The sequence below is a fragment of the Scyliorhinus torazame genome, chromosome 15 (genome assembly GCF_047496885.1).
Source record: "Scyliorhinus torazame isolate Kashiwa2021f chromosome 15, sScyTor2.1, whole genome shotgun sequence".
NCBI classification, from domain to species: Eukaryota; Metazoa; Chordata; class Chondrichthyes; order Carcharhiniformes; family Scyliorhinidae; genus Scyliorhinus; species Scyliorhinus torazame.
In genome coordinates, this window is record NC_092721.1 from 103,173,668 (window position 1) to 103,193,268 (window position 19,601).

Here is a 19,601-nt window from a genome sequence, read left to right on the forward strand (position 1 = left end):
GGATGAACGGTTGCCATCTCCAGGCGAACCCCTGAGTTGATCCTCTCAAGGCGGACTTCAATTTTTCCAGGCTGAGAAACCCGGCCATGTCGCTGACCCACACTCCTGCCTTCGGGGGCTCAGAGTCCCTCCATCCCAGCAAAATCTGTCTCTGGGCCACTAGGGAGGAGAAGGTCAGGACACTCTCTTTCACCCTCCTTCATCTCGTTTCACTCTCTTTCACCCTCCTTCGTCTCGTTTCACTCTCTTTCACCCTCCTTCATCTCGTTTCACTCTCTTTAACCCTCCTTCATCTCGTTTCACTCTCTTGGCCCCTGGATCTTCCGATACCCCAAATATTGCCAGTTCTGGACTTGGAGTTACCCTCCCCTCCAGGACTTCTGACATAACGCCCGCAAATCCCTGCCAGAAAGAATCCCCTCAATTTCGGACATGCCCAGAACATATGTACATGGTTAGCCAGGCTAGCCCCACACCGCCCACATCTGTCCTCCACCTCCTCAAAGAACCTGCTCATCTGGGCTACCGTCATGTGGGCCTGTGGACCACCTTGAACTGGATCAAGCTAAGTCTGGCACATGACGAGAATGAATCGACTCTCTTCAAGGCTTTTTCCCACAGTTCAATTTCCAGCTCTCTTCCCAGCTCCTCTTCCCACTTCCTCTTCACCTCTCTGATAGGGGCCCCTGCCCACTCCATCAACTCCTTGTATATCTCCGAAACCCTCCCCTCTCCAACCCCTGTTTTTGACAATACCTTGGCCTGAAGTCCCCTCAGGGGGAGGCGAGGAAAGCTTCGAACCTGCCTCCGTACAAAGATCCGTCACCTGTAGGTACCGAAACCCGTTCCCAACCGGCAACTCAAACTCCTCCTCTAAGGCCTCCAGGCTCGGGAAACCCTCCTGAATGAAGAGATGCTCAAATCTCTCAATCCCTGCCCGCTGCCATCTCTTAAAGCCCCCATCCAGCCCCCCCCGGGGCAAACCGGTGGTTGTCACAAATCGGTGACCACACTGACGTCCCCTCCAATCTCATGTGCTGCAATCCCAACACCCTCAGGGCCTCCACCACTACAGGGCTTGTAGAGTACCGAGCCGGCGAGAACGGCAGAGGCGCCGTTAGTAAAGCCTCCAAACCCGTACCCTTGCAGGATGCCGCTTCCACTCTCTCCCAAACCGACATCTCCCCCACTTCCTGACCATCGATAAGTTGGCCGCCCAGTAATAGTTAATAAAGCTCGGGAGAGCCAAGCCCCCCTCTCCGCCACCCCGTTCCAGGAGTGCCTTCTTTACACTCGGGGTTTTACCCGCCCACACACAACCCGATATGATGGATTCACTCATTATGTCATTGTGAACTTTTATTTATTTAATTCACAAATCATTAGATTCTACTTTGACAAAGGGTCATCTGAGCTCAAAACATTAGCTCTTTTCTCTCCCTACAGATGCTGTAGACCTGTTGAGATTTTCCAGCATTTTCTCTTTGGTATTAAATTCTACTTTGCAGGTATTACTCATTTGAGTAAATATTATTCCACATTGCTATCCATGTAGCTTTCGAGATACCAGAACCCACAATGTTGTGGAGGTGCTAATTATGTCTGTGGGATCCTCAAGCCTTACTTTCTCTAATAATGAAAGAATAAATGTGATACATTGTGACATTCAATAATGCTATTTTATTGATCTTAATAACAATAAATATAGTGTTTTCTTTTTAACATTAAAACAAAATACTGGAAATCTGAAATATAACCAGAAAATGCTGGAAATACTCAGTAGGTCTGGCAGCAGGAGTGAAGAAACACAATGGGAGCGATTTTTCAGTCCAGTTCGACGTGCGTGCAAATCCTGTAAATACCGTTATGGCTGCTAACTTGTGAGAGGACAATAATGGGATTTGCAGTGGCGAGATCTCAGTTTGAGATCTTCCACCCCCCCTCCTCCCAACCAGTTTTATTACTAACAATAACAACATCTGTAAACTGGTGACTGTGGTTCGTTCATTACCCTCTAACCTGTGGACCTAGCCCTAACACGATCTTGGAGAAGCACTCAGCACATGGTGGATGTCTGAGTGGCTTGCTGTGAGCTCTGTGCCCTGAGCTGTCTCCTGCTGGAATGAGCGGGAAGTGTGTTCCCCGTTTTATAGTGTGTATACTCTTGCCTGTGATTGGCTGTGATGTTGTGTGTGTATTGATTGGTCCGTTGATCTGTCCATCAGTGTGTATGTATGTTTGCACCATGATGTTTATCTGAATATCATGACAGGACCCTGGCGCTGTGTAGCAACAGTGCTAACCATTGTGCTACTGAGCCGCCCAGGTAATCGCCTCTCCTCCCCCAGCTGGCTGTGTAATCGCATCTCCTCCCCCAGCTGATTGTGTAATCGCCTCTCCTCCCCCAGATGACTGTGTAATCGCCCCTCCTCCCCCATCTGACTGTGTAATTGCCCCTCCTCCCCCAGCTGGCTGTGTATTCGCACCTCCTCCCCCTGCTGGCTGTGTAATCGCCCCTCCTCTTCGCACAGCTGGCTGTGTATTTGCCCCTCCTCTTCGCCCAACTGGCTGTGTAATTGCCTCTCCTCGCCCTGCTGGCTGTGTAATCGCCCCTCCTCTTCGCCCAGCTTGCTGTGTAATCGCCCCTCCTCCTCGCCCTGCTGGCTGTGTAATCGGTCCTCCTCCTCGCCCCGCTGGCTGTGTAATCGCCCCCCCTCCCCCAGCTGATTGTATAGTCGCCTCTCCTCCTCGCCCTGCTGGTTGTGTAATCGCCCCTCCTCTTCGCCCAGCTGGCTGTATTCGCCCCTCCTCCTCGCCCAGCTGGCTGTGTAATTGCCCCTCCTCGCCCTGCTGGTTGTGTAATCGCCCCTCCTCCTCGCCCTGCTGGCTGTGTAATCGCCCCTCCTCTTCGCCCACCTGGCTATATTCGCCCCATCTCCTCGCCCAACTGGCTGTGTCATTGCCCCTCCTCCTCCACCTGCTGGCTGTGTAATCGCACCTCCTCCCCCTGCTGGCTGTGTAATTGCCCCTCCTCTTTGATCAGCTGGCTGTGTAATCAGCCCTCCTCCTCACCTATCTGGCTGTGTAATCGCCCCTCCTCTCCCCACTGGCTGTGTAATTGCCCCTCCTTGCCCAGATGGCTGGGTAATCGTCCCTCCTCCTCCCCCAGCTGATTGTATAATTGCCCCTTCTCTTCGCCCAGCTGGCTGTGTAATCGCCCCTCCTCCCCAAGCTGGCTGTGTAATTGTCCCTCCTTTTCGCCCAGCTGTCTGTGTAATCGCCCCTCCTCCTCGCCCAGCTGGCTGTGTAATCTCCCCTCCTCGCCTGCTGACTGTATAATCACCCCCCCTCCTCGCCCAGCTGGCTGTGTAATCGCCCCTCCTCCCCAAGCTGGCTGTGTAATCACCCCTCCTCCTCGCCCAACTGGCTGTGTGATCACCCCTCCTCCTCGCCCAGCTGGCTGTGTAATCGCCCCTCCTCCTCTCCCAGCTGGCTGTGTAATCGCCCCTCCTCCCCAAGCTGGATGTGTAATCGCCCCTCCTTGCCTTGCTGATTGTGTAATCGTCCCTCCTCCTCTCCCAGCTGGTTGTGTAATCTCCCCTCCTCGCCCGGTGGCTGTGTAATCTCCCCTCCTCGCCAAAATGGCTGTGTAATCCCCCCTCCTCTTCACCCAGCTTGCTGTGTAAACGCCCCTCCTCTTCGCCCAGCTGGCTGTGTAATCGCCCCTCCTCTTCACCCAGCTGGCTGTGTAATCGCCCCTCCTCTTCGCCCAGCTGGCTGTGTAATCGCCCCTCCTCTTCGCCCAGCTGGCTGTGTAATCTCCCCTTCTCGCCCTGCTGGCTGTGTAATTGTGGTAAACACCACTGGTAACACATTGCATGTATTACGGCACTGCCCGTGTATTACAGGTACCACAGTAAATCCCAGCCTGCTGGCTCCTCCCAGCAGGCGGCGTATAAAAATGTATGCTCTCCTGCGCTGATCCCATTCTGGTTCCAGCTGCAGGAGGCTCAACACCTTGTGCAATAAAGCCTCAATACTTCACCATTCTTGTCTTGTGGTAATTGACGGTACATCAATTTATTGCACAAGATTTTAAAAGTTGAACATCTTAATCAAGCCTGATTGCCTGGAGCTGAGCCCTCACGCAACCAACGCCACGTCCACCTTCGACCACTGGCTAGCCTGCTTCGAAGGCTACCTCAGGACAGCCGCTGAAGAACTCTCGGACCCACAGAAGCTCCAAGTCCTCTACTCACGGGTGAACCCTCAACTTTTTCTCCTCATCCGGGATGCGCCCATCTACACAGAAGCGATGACGCTACTAAAGGGACACTACATTAAGTCGGTGTATCAAGTGTACGCCAGGCACCTCCTGGCCACGAGACGGCAACTCCCGGGGGAAACTCTGGATGATTTCTTGCGGGCTCTACAGATTCTGGGTCAGAACTGTGACTGCCAGGCAGTTTCGGCAGTCCATCACACCGAACTACTAATCAGAAACGCTTATGTCACGAGCATCAATTCTACGTACGTTCGCCAGCGACTATTGGAAGGGGGAAACGCTCGATCTTGCAGGGACTGTGCAACTTGCTAATTCCCTAGAAGTGGTCTCCGGTAATCTGGAGGCCTCCACCTCCGACCGCGCGGCACCCTCGTGGGTATAGTGGGCCCCACCAGCTGCCGATTCGAGTACACCGCATGCCTGCGCCGCGCGGCAGCCAGCCAACTCCGGGGGGCCCAAATGTTACTTTTGTGGCCAGAGCAAACACCCCAGGCAGCGCTGCCCGGCGCAGAGCACAACCTGCAACGGGTGCGGGAAGAAGGGCCACTTTGTTTCCATTTGCCAGGCCCGGTCGGTCGCCGCTGTTTCCAGGCCCGGCATTATTACACCCCCACGTGCGATCCAGGGGCGCCGCCATCTTCTCCACCACAGGCCACATGCGGCATCTTTGATGCCGCCCGCCATTTGCGCCCCGTGGGCACCGCCATCTACGGTGCCATTTTGGACCACGCCTCAGGACCCCTGCTCGTCTGGCCGTTCGCTGCCCGCTGATACCTCCGCCACCGCTGATTAGCCCGGGACCTCCCAACATCTTCCGCAGCTCGACTCCATCACCCTTGATCAGTCTCGGCCCCGCAACCTCGCGACCGCTACGACGACGGTAAAGATCAACGGGCACGAGCCGACCTGCCTCTTTGACTCCGGGAGCACAGAGAGTTTCACCCACCCTGCTACGGTAAGGCGCTGCTCTTCCGGTACTCCCCGTCACCCAGAAAATCTCCCTGGCCTCCGGATCCCATTCCGTGCAAATCTGGGGGTATGTGTCGCGATCCTCACCGTTGAGGGCGTAGAGTACAGCAACTTCAGGCTCTACCTCCTCCCCCATCTGTGCGCGGCCTTGTTACTAGGTCTTGATTTTCAATGCCACCTCCAAAGCCTCACTTTGAAATTCGGCGGACCCCTGCCCCCCTCACCATCTGCGGCCTCATGACCCTTAAGGTCGATCCACCTTCACTTTTTGCAAGCCTCACCCTGGACTGTAAGCCCTTCGCCACCAGGAGCAGACGGTACAGTGCCCAGGACAGGACCTTCATCAGGTCGGAGGTCCAACGGCTTCTGTGGGAGGGGATCATTGAGGCCAGCAACAGCCCTTGGAGAGCTCAAGTGATGGCAGTGAAAACTGGGGAGAAGCACAGGATGGTCATTGACTACAGTCAAGACCACCAACCGATACACGCAGCTCAACGCGTATCCCCTCCCACGCATATCTGACATGGTCAATCAGATTGCGCAGTATCGAGTCTTCTCCACAGTAGACTTGAAGTCCGCCTACCACCAGCTCCCCATCTGCCTGGAGGACCGCCAATACACTGCGTTCGAAGCAGATGGCCGCCTCTATCATTTCCTTAGAGTTCCCTTCGGCATCGCCAATGGGGTCTCGGTCTTCCAGCGAGAGATGGACCGAATGGTTGACCACTATGGGCTGCGGGCCACCTTCCCGTACCTAGATAATGTCACCATCTGCGGCCACGACCAGCAGGACCACGACGCAAACCTCCAAAAATTCCTCCATACCGCCAAACTCCTTAACCTCACCTACAATAAGGAGAAATGCGTGTTCCGCACCAACCGCTTAGCCATCCTTGGCTACGTAGTGGAAAATTGAGTCCTAGGGCCCGACCCTGACCACATGCGCCCGCTCCTGGAACTCCCTCTCCCCCACTGCCCCAAGACCCTGAAACGATGCCTGGGTTCTTTTTCATATTATGCCCAGTGAGTCCCTAATTATGCGGACAAGGCCCGCCCACTCATCAAGTCCACAGTTTTTCTCCTGACGGCTGAGGCCCGCCAGGCCTTCAACCGCATCAAGGCGGACATCGCCAAGGCCACGATGCACGCAGTCGATGAGACCCCCCCCCTTTCAGGTGGAGAGCGATGCATCAGACGTAGCTCTGGCCGCCACCCTCAACCAGGCGAGCAGACCCGTGGTTTTCTTTTCCCGCACCCTCCATGCCTCTGAAATCCGGCACTCCTCTGTCGAAAAGGAGGCCCAAGCCATTGTGGAAGCTGTGCATCATTGGCGGCATTACCTGGCCGGCAGGAGATTCACTCTCCTCACTGACCAATGGTCGGTTGCCTTCATGTTTAACAATACACAGCGGGGCAAGATCAAAAATGACAAGATCTTGAGGTGGAGGATCGAGCTCTCCACCTATAACTATGAGATCTTGTATCGCCCGGGGAAGCTTAATGAGCCCCCAGATGCCCTGTCACGCGGTACATGTGCCAGCGCACAAGTGGACTGACTCCGGGCACTCCACAATGACCTCTGCCAACCAGGGGTCACCCGGTTCTTCCATTTTGTCAATGCCCGCAACCTGCCCTACTCCATTGAGGCGGTCAGGACCGTAACCAGAGACTGCCAAGTCTGCGCAGAGTGCAAGCCGCACTTCTACCGGCCAGATAGAGCGCACCTGGTGAAGGCCTCCCGCCCATTTGAGTGCCTCAGCATGGACTTCAAAGGGCCCCTCCCCTCCACCGACCGCAACGTGTACTTCCTCAATGTAATTGATGAGTACTCCCGGTTCCCTTTCGCCATCCCATGCCCCGACATGACTTCTGCCACGGTCATCAAGGCCCTGCACAGCATTTTCACTCTGTTTGGTTTCCCCACCTACATCCACAGCGATCGGGGATCCTCTTTCATGAGTGATGAGCTGCGCCAGTTCCTGCTCAGTAAAGGCATCGCCTCGATCAGGACGACCAGCTACAATCCCCAGGGAAACGGGCAGGTGGAGAGGGAGAACGGGACGGACTGGAAGGCTGTCCTGCTGGCCCTTCGGTCTAGAAATCTCCTGGTCTCCTGCTGGCAGGAGGTCCTGCCAGATGTGCTCCACTCCATCCGGTCGCTCCTGTGCACCGCTACTAATGAGACCCCTCACGAACGTATAAAAGTGTAAGCTCTCCTGCGCTGCTCCCATTCTGGTTCCAGCTGCAGGAGGCACAACATCTTGTGCAATAAAGCCTCGATTGTTTCACCATTCTCATCTTGTGGTAATTGACGGTACATCAGTAATCGCCCCTCCGCTTCGCCCAGCTGGCTGTGTAATTGCGCCACCTCATCTGAAGGTCCTCCTGCTTCTTGGACGTAGCCCAATTCCTGTGGTGCAGTGTTTGCATATCAAACCGGTCATGGTCAAGGTTTGAAGCCATATCCTGTTGCTAATCTGGATTGTGTCAAATGGTGAGGCCCACAGCAATGGAGAGAGATCCTACTAGGGAAAATAGAAGGGTTACACACCTGAAGGTTACATGGGGCATTGGCAAAGGCTCTGACTGATCTTGTATCCCTCCCTATTGTAAAAAAAAAGGGAAGAAATTCAGTTTGGGGGTCTTTGTCTGTGGTTTCCTTTACATTTATCTGTGAAAAGCTTTGGACTTTTGTTTACAGTAAAGGTGTATTCAAGATGCAGACTATTGGAGCAGAATGAAGTGGGGATTGACACTTGCTGGTAAAACGAGCTAGGGAGTGCTTGATGCAGGCAATCCTAAAAGTGGAAGTTGAGAGCTCTTGTATTTTAACAATCATGAAAACATTTGGAGGAATACAACAACAGGCCTTCGAGATTCAACGTTTGACTGTAACTCGCCGAATTGATCCGTTACAACTCATCGGGGAAGAAAGATTCGAACCAAATAATCGTCAGTTTCGATAATCGATGTGAAACAAGTTGTGGGGAATAAACTGAAATACTAATGGGATGTTTTCCGCGGGGAAGAGCCATTACCAGTCCGCTATGTAAATGCTGTTTCATCATCTCCGAACTGTTTATTTACCTGAGTTTGTTTGGGGATCAGGCATTAGGTGGAGAATCCAGGTCAGAATCCATTTCAGTTATTGCATGCGACCGTGCCTAGTTGGGTGTGAGTGTCATAGGAATGCGGTGTGTTAATTAGTCTGTAGGGTGGAGACTGCAGATTGGTTAGCCCTTGCTGAATGCACTTAGATTTGTTTTTGCTTCAACATCCTCTTGACAAGTTCACGGAGGGTTTCTTGTTGCTCGCTGGCTTTGAGAAGGTAAATGTTTAGCGCAGGCACCAGCTTAAACGTTTCTGATGTGTTATCTGTGACTTGTGATGTTTTTCTTTGGACGAAGTTTGTATTGGTGAGTCAAGTGTGCTTGTTTGATCATGAAAAGTGTTAATGTTGGATGGGTAATACTCGCGGCAGGTTAGTACGCATATGGGTTTACGGATTAACAGTGACGGGAGCAACAACATGTGAAAATTAGCTTTTGACTAACTTGTTTAAAGGCACATTTATACATGGAACTTGTATGTTTACAATCGAAATGCGCACAATCTAACAGTCACTGTTCATCCAGGAAGCAAGAGGACCTACATTAGAAATAACTTTTGGAAAGAACTGCCCCTTTCTACAAGTACTTTTCCAAACCACCCACATCGTTTTTGCGTAAAGTAAGATTGTTCGCTGTGAAACTGACACCATTTGTATATTTCTTTTTAATGAAAGTGAAACAGTTTCATTTTTAACTTAATGCATCAGAGTAAGCTATTTTAACCATGAATTTAATAATTCTTATCTGTTTCAAATGTTGAATCTGTAATGACATGCCTCATTCATTCTGGAATACTGTGCGATATTGGGTTACATTATTGTTGGTTCCCTTTTAAACTAGGGTCCTTTCTGCCTTTCCAACTAGTTGCTTGCCACTGGGAGTTCTCCAGATTTCCTTGCCCTGGCCAAGGCCACCAAAAAAAAATCTTTTATAAAAAATAAAAAAAAATTTGTTTTAGAGTACCCAATTATTTTTTCCAATTAAGGGCAATTTAGCGTGGCCAATCCACCCAACCTGCACATCTTTGGGTTGTGGGGATGAAACCCACGCAGACATGGGGAGAATGTGCAAACCCCACACAGACAGTGACTCAGGGCTGGGATTGAACCCGGGTCCTCTGCACCGTAGGCAGCAGTGTTAATTGCTGCGCCACCGTGTCGTACAAATCTTGAACTTTTTTATTTGTTCTTGGGATGTGTATTTCTGGTAAACACTAATTACCCTTGAGAAAGTAGTGGTGAGCTGCCTCCTTGAACTGCTGCAGTCCATCTAGTTTGGGGTCACCCACAGTACTGTTAGGTTGGGAGTTCCTAGGTTTTTTTGAGCTACTGACAACAAAGGAATGACTATGATTTGTCTAGGTGGTATGTGGCTTGCAGCAGAATTTGTGTCTGGTGGCATTCCTATCTGCCTGCTGCCCTTGCTCTTGTGGAGGTTGTAGGTTTAGAAGGTGCTGTTGAAGGAGACTTGGCAAGTTGCTACAGTGCCTCTTTAGATAACAGAGTAAGCTTGATTTGATTTGATTTATTATTGTCACATGTGTTAGTATACAGTGAAAAGTATTGTTTCTTGCATGCTATGCAGACAACGCATACCGTTCATAGGGAAGGAAGGAGAGACTACAGAATATAATGTTACAGTATTGGCTAGGGTGTAGAGAATAGATCAACTTAATACGAGGTAGGTCCATTCAAAAGTCTGATGGCAGCAGGGAAGAAGGTGTTCTTGAGTTGGTTGATACGTGACCTCAAACTTTTGTATCTTTTTCCTGACGGAAGAAGGTGGAAGAGAGTATGATAGGGGTGTGTGGGGTCCTTAATTATGCTGGTTGCCTTTCCGAGGCAGCAGGAATTATCGACAGAGTCAATGGATGGGAGGCTGGTTTGCGTGATAGACTGGGTTACATTCACAATCTTTTGCAGTTTCCTGCGGTCTTGGGCAGAGCAGGAACCATACCAAGCTGTAATACAACAAGAAAGAATGCTTTCTATGGTGCATCTGTAAAAGCTGGTGAGAGTTCTAACTAACATGCCAAATTTCCTTAGTCTTCTGAGAAAGTAGAGTCGTTGGTGGGCTTTCTTAACTATAGTGTCGGCATGGGAGGACCAGGGCAGGTTGTTGGTAATCTGGACACCTAAAAACCTGAAGCCCCCGACCCTTTCTACTTCGTTCCCAATTGATGTAGACATAGGCATGTCCTCCACTACTTTTCCTGAAGTCGATGACAATCTCCTGCCACTGTGCTAGTGGTGAAAGGAGTAAATGTTATATGTCAACCACTGTGTGGCATGAATGTTACTTGTCACTTAGCAGTTGCAAAATCCCTGAGCTTTGACAAAGGGTCATCTGGTCTCGAAACGTTACCTCTCTTCTCTCCTTACAGATGCTGCCAGACCTGCTGAGAATTTCCAGCGTTTTCTCTTTTGGTTGCAATAATGGAATTATGCTGTGTGCAATTTTGCTCTCTTTACTAAGGAAGGACACACTTGCCTTGGAGGGATTGCAATGCTGGTTTGCTAAACTGATTCCTGGGCTGGGGGGATTGCCCCATGAGGGATTCAGCAGTTTAGGCTTGTAGTCTCTCTAGAGTTTAGAATTTTATCTCACTGAAACATGCAACATTCTTCAGGAACTTGATGGTGGATGCTTCCCCTGTTTGGGTGTCCAGGACTAGAGATAACAGTCTTCGAGAAAGGGGTCAGCTATTTAGAACTGAGGTGAGAGAAATTTCTTCATTCAAGAGATTGTAAGTCTTTAAATTCTTTATCCTAGAAAGCAGTAGATGCTTAGTTGTTGAGTATATTCAAGTCAGAGATTGAAAATTAAGAAACCTCGGTAAAAAGAATGAAATAGATCAAAAGCTGTAGCTTGGGTGTTAAATTGGGGTTTTAAAATATCTGTAGATTGTGAAATTGCGTGCTTTGAATTGTTATGCACTGAAACTGCAGGTTTCTGTTTGGATTTCCAAACAATTGTATTGTTGATCGGATGACTAATGCCTTCATCGTACACTGACTCAGTCATATATGCGAGCATGAAAATTAAATTTGCAACTATGTTTCAAGTTATGCAAAACTAATTGAGCCTTAACTAAGATTGCCAAAACCTAGTGTAAGAATCTCTGCTGATGATAAACGCAAGGGTAACCTAGAATGCCAGTTCTTAGTTTTTTTTCCCCCCATTTTGGTAAAATGTGAGGATGGATTTGCAAACAAAGGTTCAGTCTTGTTGTAATTTCTAAAATAAAATAAAATTTATTAACAGTAAAATGCACAACAAGAAAGGTCACGATACAAAACAAAGGTCCACTTAACTAGAATAATGGCTGCACTCACTATATTCTGGGATTAACCCCATTCCCATCTATCTATGCTCCTAAACTCAGAAATATCCCTTGTCCCAAAGCAATCATCCCATATAGTATGACCTAAATCCAGCAAGTAGTTAACACCCACGAGTTATCTTTACAATTCGGAAGCTGTCTTTGCTTCAATGTAGTTTGAGGTTTTCAAATGAGCAGCTTTTAGCCTGATTTCTGCTTTCCAGCTGCATGTGGCAGTGATTACATCTGCTTTTCCAGCTGCTTCTTTCTCCTTTCCACCTCTCCTGTCAGTACAGATTTACACAGCTACCAATGTACCATATTTCCCCATTGATCTACTCCTATCTAAGTAACTTGCTTTAGAAACCAGGTTTTTAGGTGCATACTTGTGAACTGTATCCTCATGTCTCCACTTTGAATACCTAAAATTCTATACTTTTGTTCCCCACTTCACTTGAGTATCTATTTACCTTCTAAGCGAAGTCGCGTATCAATAACCCTTCAGCCAGTTGCACTCTTATCCATGCCTCTTTTTATCCATTCTTCAAACTCTATTTTAGCCAAACTTCTTTACTGTATCCCATTCTTAAAACTTTACTTTATTCAAGCTCTTGACATTGTTTCCAGTAGAAACAAGCCATCCAGGTTTGGAACCTGTGCAAAGGTTTGCAAGTTGCAAATTCTGTAGAATCCTATGGAAGGTATTAACAATTTTAAATGTGAATCATTTAAGGAATATTTTATTGATTAAATCATACCACTGTCTGTCAAAAAGATGTTAGATTTAATTATTTCTGTTATTTTTCAAACTTGCATAAGTGATATTTCTGCCCACCCTGTGCCAAACATTTCAATTCATTGTTTTACATGTATTGCAAAGCATGCTCGAACATTTTCTTCAGCAAGAAACACATCAGTACTGAAATTAAGGTCTTGTCAAACTAGAATATGTAAATACAAAACAATTTGTTGTCTGGAGCTCAACTACTTTTGATTTTGTGATGGTGTGCCTTGAATGAGATCTGAAACCAACTACATTAGGATCACGACACAATTTGGTGATGACATTCTGCAACAAAAGTGGAGATGTGCCATTTTTCAACTGACTCAATTACCTCAAACACAACAATTGTTCACGGAATACACATGGTAAGGTAAAGTCACCATAGTCCCGGATGACCATAGGCTGCATTCCCTTTTTTGAGGGGGAGAGCTGACTGGTGGTGATTTAACTTGAGAATCATCACGCCTCCGGCGAGGGGCAAGGTTGAGAAGGTGGGCTTTCATGAATAACCTCAGCCGGTAGATTTAGATTTATTGTCACGTGTACCGAGGTACAGTGAAAAGTATTGTTTTGCGTACAGTCCAGGCAGATCGCTCCATACCGAAAAACAAAAAACATATGATAAATACATGAGGATACACAATGAAAATACATAAATATAGACAACGGGTGAAGTATACGGTACCAGATGTGATTGTCTTTTTTGGATTAGACTGAACTTGCTAGATTATCTTCTATCCAAAATCCTGGGATGTTTGTACTTGCTGACAGGTGTAATGGATTTTGTTTATTGTATAATGTACCGAGGTACAAGAGCATAGAACATACAATGCAGAAGGAGGCCATTCGGCCCATTGAGTCTGCACTGACCCACTTAAGCCCTCACTTCCACCCTATCCCCATAACCCAATAACCCCTCTTAACCTTTTTGGTCACTAAAGGCAATTTATCATGGCCAATCCACCTAACCTGCACTTTGGACTGTGGGAGGAAACCCACGCAGACACTGGGAGAATGTGCAGACTCCGCACCGACAGTGACCCAGCAGGGAATCGAACCTGGGACCCTGGCGCTGTGAAGCCACAGTGCTACTCACTTGTGCTACCATGCTGCCCTACCGTACAGTGAAAAGTATTTTTCTGCAAGCAGCTCAACAGATCATTAAGTACATGAAAATAAAATACATAATAGGGCAACACAAGATACACCATGTAACTACGTAAACACTGGCATCGGGTGAAGCATATAGGGGTGTAGTGTTAATCGAGTCAGCCCATAAGAGCGTCGTTTAGGAGTCTGGTAACAGCGGGGAAGAAGCTGTTTTTGAGTTTGTTCATGCATGTTCTCAGACTTTTGTATCTCCTGCCCGATGGAAGAAGTTAGAAGAATGAGTAAGCCGGGTGGGAGGGGTCTATGATTATGCTGTCCGCTATCCCCAGGCAGTGGGAGGTGTAGATGGAGTCCATGGATGGGAGGCAGGTTTGTGTGATGGATTGAGCTGTGTTCATGACTCTGAAGTTTCTTGTGGTCTTGGGCCGAGCAGTTGCCATACCAGGCTGCGATGCAGCCAGATAGGATGCTTTCTATGGTGCATCTGTAAAAGTTGGTAAGAGTTGATGTGGACATGCCGAATTTCCATAGTTTCCTGAGGAAGTATAGGTGCTGTTGTGCTTTCTTGGTGGTAGTGTTGAGGTGGGTGGACCAGGACAGATTTTTGGAGATGTGTATCCCTAGGAATTTGAAACTGCTAACCATGTGGGCAGCACGGTAGCCTTGTGGATAGCACAATTGCTTCACAGCTCCAGGGTCCCAGGTTCGATTCTGGCTTGGGTCACTGTCTGTGCGGAGTCTGCACATCCTCCCCGTGTGTGCGTGGGTTTCCTCCGGGTGCTCCGGTTTCCTCCCACAGTCCAAAGATGTGCGGGTTAGGTGGATTGGCCATGATAAATTGCCCTTAGTGTCCAAAATTGCCCTTCGTGTTGGGTGGGGTTACTGGGTTATGGGGATAGGGTGGCGGTGTTGACCTTGGGTAGGGTGCTCTTTCTAAGAGCAGGTGCAGACTCGATGGGCTGAATGGCCTCCTTCTGCACTGTAAATTCTATGATAAATAAAGTCTATGATCTCCACCTCTGCCCCGTTGATGTTGACAGGGGTATGTGCAGTACTTTGCTTCCTGAAGTCAATGACCATCTCTTTAGTTTAGCTGGCATTGAGGGATAGATTGTTGTCACTGCACTATTCCACTAGGTTCTCTATCTCCCTCCTGTATTCTGACTCATCGTTATTCGAGATCCGGCCCACTATGGTCATATCGTCAGCAAACTTGTAGATGGAGTTGGAACCAAATTTTGCCACTCAGTTGTGTGTGTACAGGGAGTAGTCTGGGGCTAAGTACATAGCCTTGCGGGGCCCTGGTATTTATGACTATTGTGGAGGAGGTGTTGTTTATTCTTACTGATTATGGTCTGTGGGTCAGAAAGTCGAGGATCCAGTTGCAGAGTGAGGAGCCAAGTTCCAGGTTTTAGAGCTTTGATATGAGCTTGGCTGTGATTATGGTGTTGAAGGCAGAACTGTAGTCAACAAATAGGAGTCTGATGTAGGAGTCCTTGTTGTCGAGATGCTCTAGGGATGAATGTAGGGCTAGGGAGGTGGCCCGGTTGCGGTGGTCTGCTGTGGAATGCGGCGGTATGCGAATTGCAATGGATCGAGGCAGTCTGGGAGTATGGAGGCGATGAGCTTCATGACCAACCTCTCGAAGCACTTCATTATGACTGAAGTCAGGGCCACCAGGTGGTAGTCATTGAGGCACATTGCCTGGTTCTTCTTCGGCACTGGTATGATGGTGGTCTTTTTGAAGCAGGTGGGGACCTCGGAGCGGAGTAGGGACAGTTTAAAGATGTCTGCGAACACATCTTCCAGCTGTGTAAACCTAATTTTAAAAGGAATTGGGTCAGTGGGGTGGCAGCAATTGAATATTGTTGCATATCACAACTTTGTGTATCAAAGGATAAATTGAAATATTCTCTGTAATTTCTGCTCAGCAGACATAATGATGAATTAGCAATGAACGAGATAATTGTAGCTTCCTTCCAATTACTCCATCATTCTAGTACAAAAATCAAATATTTGAGTTGTTTGGCATATTTATGTTCAAGCATTTTGCCGACACACCCTTTTTAAGATGCGCTGTTAAATACATTCTTGGAGCCGTGTCTCGTAAATGGCTATCTCTTTGTTGATGACAAGCTGCAAATTCTTGTGTTGTCATGGTAGCTGTGAAACATATTTTAATATTACTTTCAAGTGGAACATCATTTTGAAGTATCAAAAAAAATTGAATTAATGCAGGGGGAGAAAACATTGGAAGTTTTGCAAGCAGATTAACAAATGGTGTTCTCTTGAAGGCATACAAATACTTGATAGTGTAGAAAAGGTTACTCTGTGTAAGGCGGCGCAGTGGTTATCACTGCTGCCTCATGGCGCTGAGGTCTCGGGTTCGACCCTGGCCCTGGGTCACTCTCCATGTGGAGTTTGCACATTCTCCCCGTGTTTGTATGGGTCTCACCCCCACAACCCAATAGAAGCGCAGGCTAGGTGGATTGGCCACGCTAAATTGCCCCGTAATTTGGGGGGAAAAAAAGAATTGAGTACGCTAAGTTTATTTTTTTTTAAAAAACCACCTATTTGTATTTAAAATCATGACTGTAGGAAAGAAGGCAATGGTACATAGTGGTAAAATGTTAATTAAGGTCTGTAGACAGGAAGTGCTTATACAAGATAAGATTAGGAAAGCAAAACTGAATCGCTCGAAGCAGTTGCATGCTGTGATGAGACCAATGATTTCTATAAAAGGATAACCGAGATGAGCTAAATAACCTCCATTATCTGTATGTGTCTTTGCAATTGCACTATCCCATTGTAGTCAACATATCTCCTTCCCACTTCTGCGCAAACTCCTCAATTTTTCAATCTATTGTCCTTCTCTTCCTGATCTACATATAGTTTAAAAGTAAAGTCGCCGTAGTCCCAGAGGACCATAGGCTGCTTCTCCTTTGAGGGAGAGAGCTGACTGGTGGTGATTTGACCCGTGGTTCAACGGAACCTTCGACGAGGGACAAGGTTGAGAAGGCGGAGCCTTCATGAATAACACCAGCCGGTACGGGAATTAAAACCATGCTGTTGGCCTTGTTCAGCATTGCAGCTGTCCAGCCAACTGAACTAAACCGGTCTTTATTTCCAATCGATTTCTGAACATGCAATGCTTTGAGATGCGCTCTGGTGAAAGATGGTAATGGTTTTTGTAAGCTGATCTGCTGTGCAGGTCAGGTGAGAAATAAATAATTAATTCTTATACAAGGACACTCCAAACATACCAGTTGAAAAAGATGATGAAGCAAAAATGATCTGTTGCAGATGGGGTGGGGGGTGGGTTGCGATGGTTGTTGGTGTTAATTTAAACCTGATTCCTCCTCTTGCCACCGTCCATAAACAGAAAGGCATTTGGATTTTCTTTTCTATTTCTGAGTGGTGCCGTGTTTCCCAAACCCACAATTTTAGTGTGATCCAGTTTTAAAAAAATTCATAACCCCACAGCAAACTGGAGAAAGATTAACTCAAAGGTTTTGTTTATTTACATACACTCAAAAATGTGGGAGGGGAGGTTGCTACATAGCCCCCTGGGCACTTGTACAATAAAAGAGAGGTGCAGAGGGAAAGATTTGTCGAGCAAAGATCATGTCATAGAATTTACAGTGCAGAAGGAGGCCATTCAGCCCATCGAGTCTGTACCGGCTCTTGGAAAGAGCACCCTACCCAAGGTCCAACAACTCCACCCTATCCCGATAACCCAGTAACCCCACCCAACGCTAAGGGCAATTTTGGACACTAAGGGCAATTTATCATGGCCAATCCACCTAACCTGCACATCTTTGGACTGTGGGAGGAAACCGGAGCACCCGGAGGAAACCCACGCACACACTGGGAGGATGTGCAGACTCCGCACAGACAGTGACCCAAGCCGGAATCGAACCTGGGACCCTGGAGCTGTGAAACAATTGTGCTATCCACAATGCTACCGTGCTGCCGTGGAGCAAGGAATTATTGTTTTGCTTGTGTGTCCAAAGCCCAGAATCAAAATCCAGATCACGGAGGTTCCACAATTAAAACTGGTACTGGATAATTCACTATTCCAGTAGAGTTGACTTCCCACAATGAGATGAATTGGTCTTCTTGGCAATGGTACGGTGGTTCCATCAGAAAACTGTCTATTGTGTGTTGCCTGGGCCGAGCCCCTTTTTCTGTGCTGGGTGGATGGGAAAATAGCAGATTGAGGCTTCTTAGTAGCACAAGGCAGTGTTGCTGGTTTCACCAGTTACGAGGTTCATGTCACATGATGTGCACCTCCTCCACTCTGCATTTTGGCAAAGGATGTGCATCCCTTTGTCTAGGTTCCTGACTGTTAATGTTACAACCATTAATTGTAAAGGGAGGTTCACACGTTGGGATTTGGACTACATAGTTTAAACTTTCCTTCAAGGAGAGAGATAGCAAGAGTGCACATTTACTGGATTTGAGTACAACATTGTACCTTATTTCTGTCAGGGATGTAAACTGATTCTTAGAATCATAGAATTTACAGTGCAGAAGGGGGCCATTTGTCCCATCGAGTCTGCACCGGCTCTTGGAAAGAGCACCCTACCCAAGCCCACACCTCCACCCTATCCCCATAACCCAGCAACCCTACCCAACAGGGCAATTTAGCATGGCCATTCCACCTAACCTGCACATCTTTGGACTGTGGGAGGAAACCGGAGCACCTGGAGGAAACCCACGCACACACTGGGAGAACGTGCAGACCCCGCACAGACGGTGACCCAAACCGGGAATCAAACCTGGGACCCTGGAGCTGTGAAGCAATTGTGCTAACCACTATGCTGCCATGCTGCCCCTGACTGATTGATGTATTTGCATCTTTGGAGCAATATAACAGCTTCTGTTCTCCTTTGTATTTACTGATGATCTGTGGATTGGTGAGGAGAAAATGTTCTGGGAAACCGAGCAATCCGTCAGATTCCTCCTTTTTAGAACTATCCAAACTCCCACAATGTGTCTGTGTCAGTTGAAGATTGGGTTAGTGGTGTTGCCCATCACAATAAACAAAATATAATGGGCGGGATTTTCCTTCCCCTCAACAGTGTGTTCTGCAGTGGCAGAAGGCAGCTTGCCAGTGGCTGGGTGTGGATATTCTGGTCCCGCCGCTGTCAACGGGTTTCCCATGAAACTCTCCCCATCCCACTGTGTAACCTGCGGCGGGGATGTGCCATCGGCAGCACCGTAAGATCCTGCCAGCATGAATGCCAGAAAATCCTGTATTCCTGCATGAAGGTTGGCCACTTGACGAGAGATTCCAGAAGTGTGCTGGTGGGATAGTATGCAAGTTTTCTTTTTTTGGAAAACCCCTGCAGTGCAGAAGGAGGCTATTCAGCCCATCGATTCTACACCATACCTCTGAAAGAGCACTCTACTAGGCCCATTATCCCACCCTAACCCATAACCCCGCACTGATCATGGCCAATCCACCTAACCTGCACATCTTTGGACTGTGGAAGGAAACCGGAGCACCCAGAGGAAATCCACGCAGACGCGGGGAGAACGTGCAAACTCCGCACAGCCATTGAACCAGGGTAACTGGTGCTGAGAGGCAACAGTGCTGAGCACTGTGCCACTATGCTGCCCCATTTTAACGTTCTTTGAGAGGGCAATTGTTTTACTTGTTGGCTACTAGTAGTCATGCTTTCCTAGAATGCATTCAAAACTGGTACTACCACATTGGCTGTGATCTCATTTAATTCACACAGCTTTAGCGTATAAAACAAATCTCGGTCTGGTTTTGATAATGGTACAGAGGTCCTTTTGCACCTTGCATGAGTCTGAAAGGTCATCCTAGCATGCTCAGGAAATATCCCATCTCTGTTTTTAACATGCCTTTTAAGTGTGACACACGAGACAATAAGGATATTATCAAACAGGAAGACCATTTATTTGCATACATTCTTTCTTTCAAAATGCTGCTTGTTTTGTCCTATGTTTTGATTTTGCTCAAAACTTTAAATAGGGGAAATGTTAAATAGC

General features: G+C 48.0%; 1 protein-coding gene across 16 annotated transcripts in view; it reads left to right on the top strand.

The window, feature by feature from the left end:
- sytl2a (synaptotagmin-like 2a) overlaps nt 1-19,601 on the top strand; it is a 218,047-nt gene that overhangs the window by 20,330 nt on the left and 178,116 nt on the right. For 13 of the 16 annotated variants that reach the window (XM_072476500.1, XM_072476506.1, XM_072476504.1 and 10 more), the window contains exon 1: nt 8,455-8,582. The exons of 1 other annotated variant lie outside the window; for it this stretch is intronic. The gene's annotated coding sequence lies outside the window, so the exon portion shown is untranslated. Of the gene's footprint in view, nt 1-8,454; nt 8,583-8,610; nt 8,671-10,993; nt 11,082-19,601 lie in introns of those variants that run through there. 2 more of the 16 variants (XM_072476501.1, XM_072476503.1) reach the window with 2 other exon arrangements.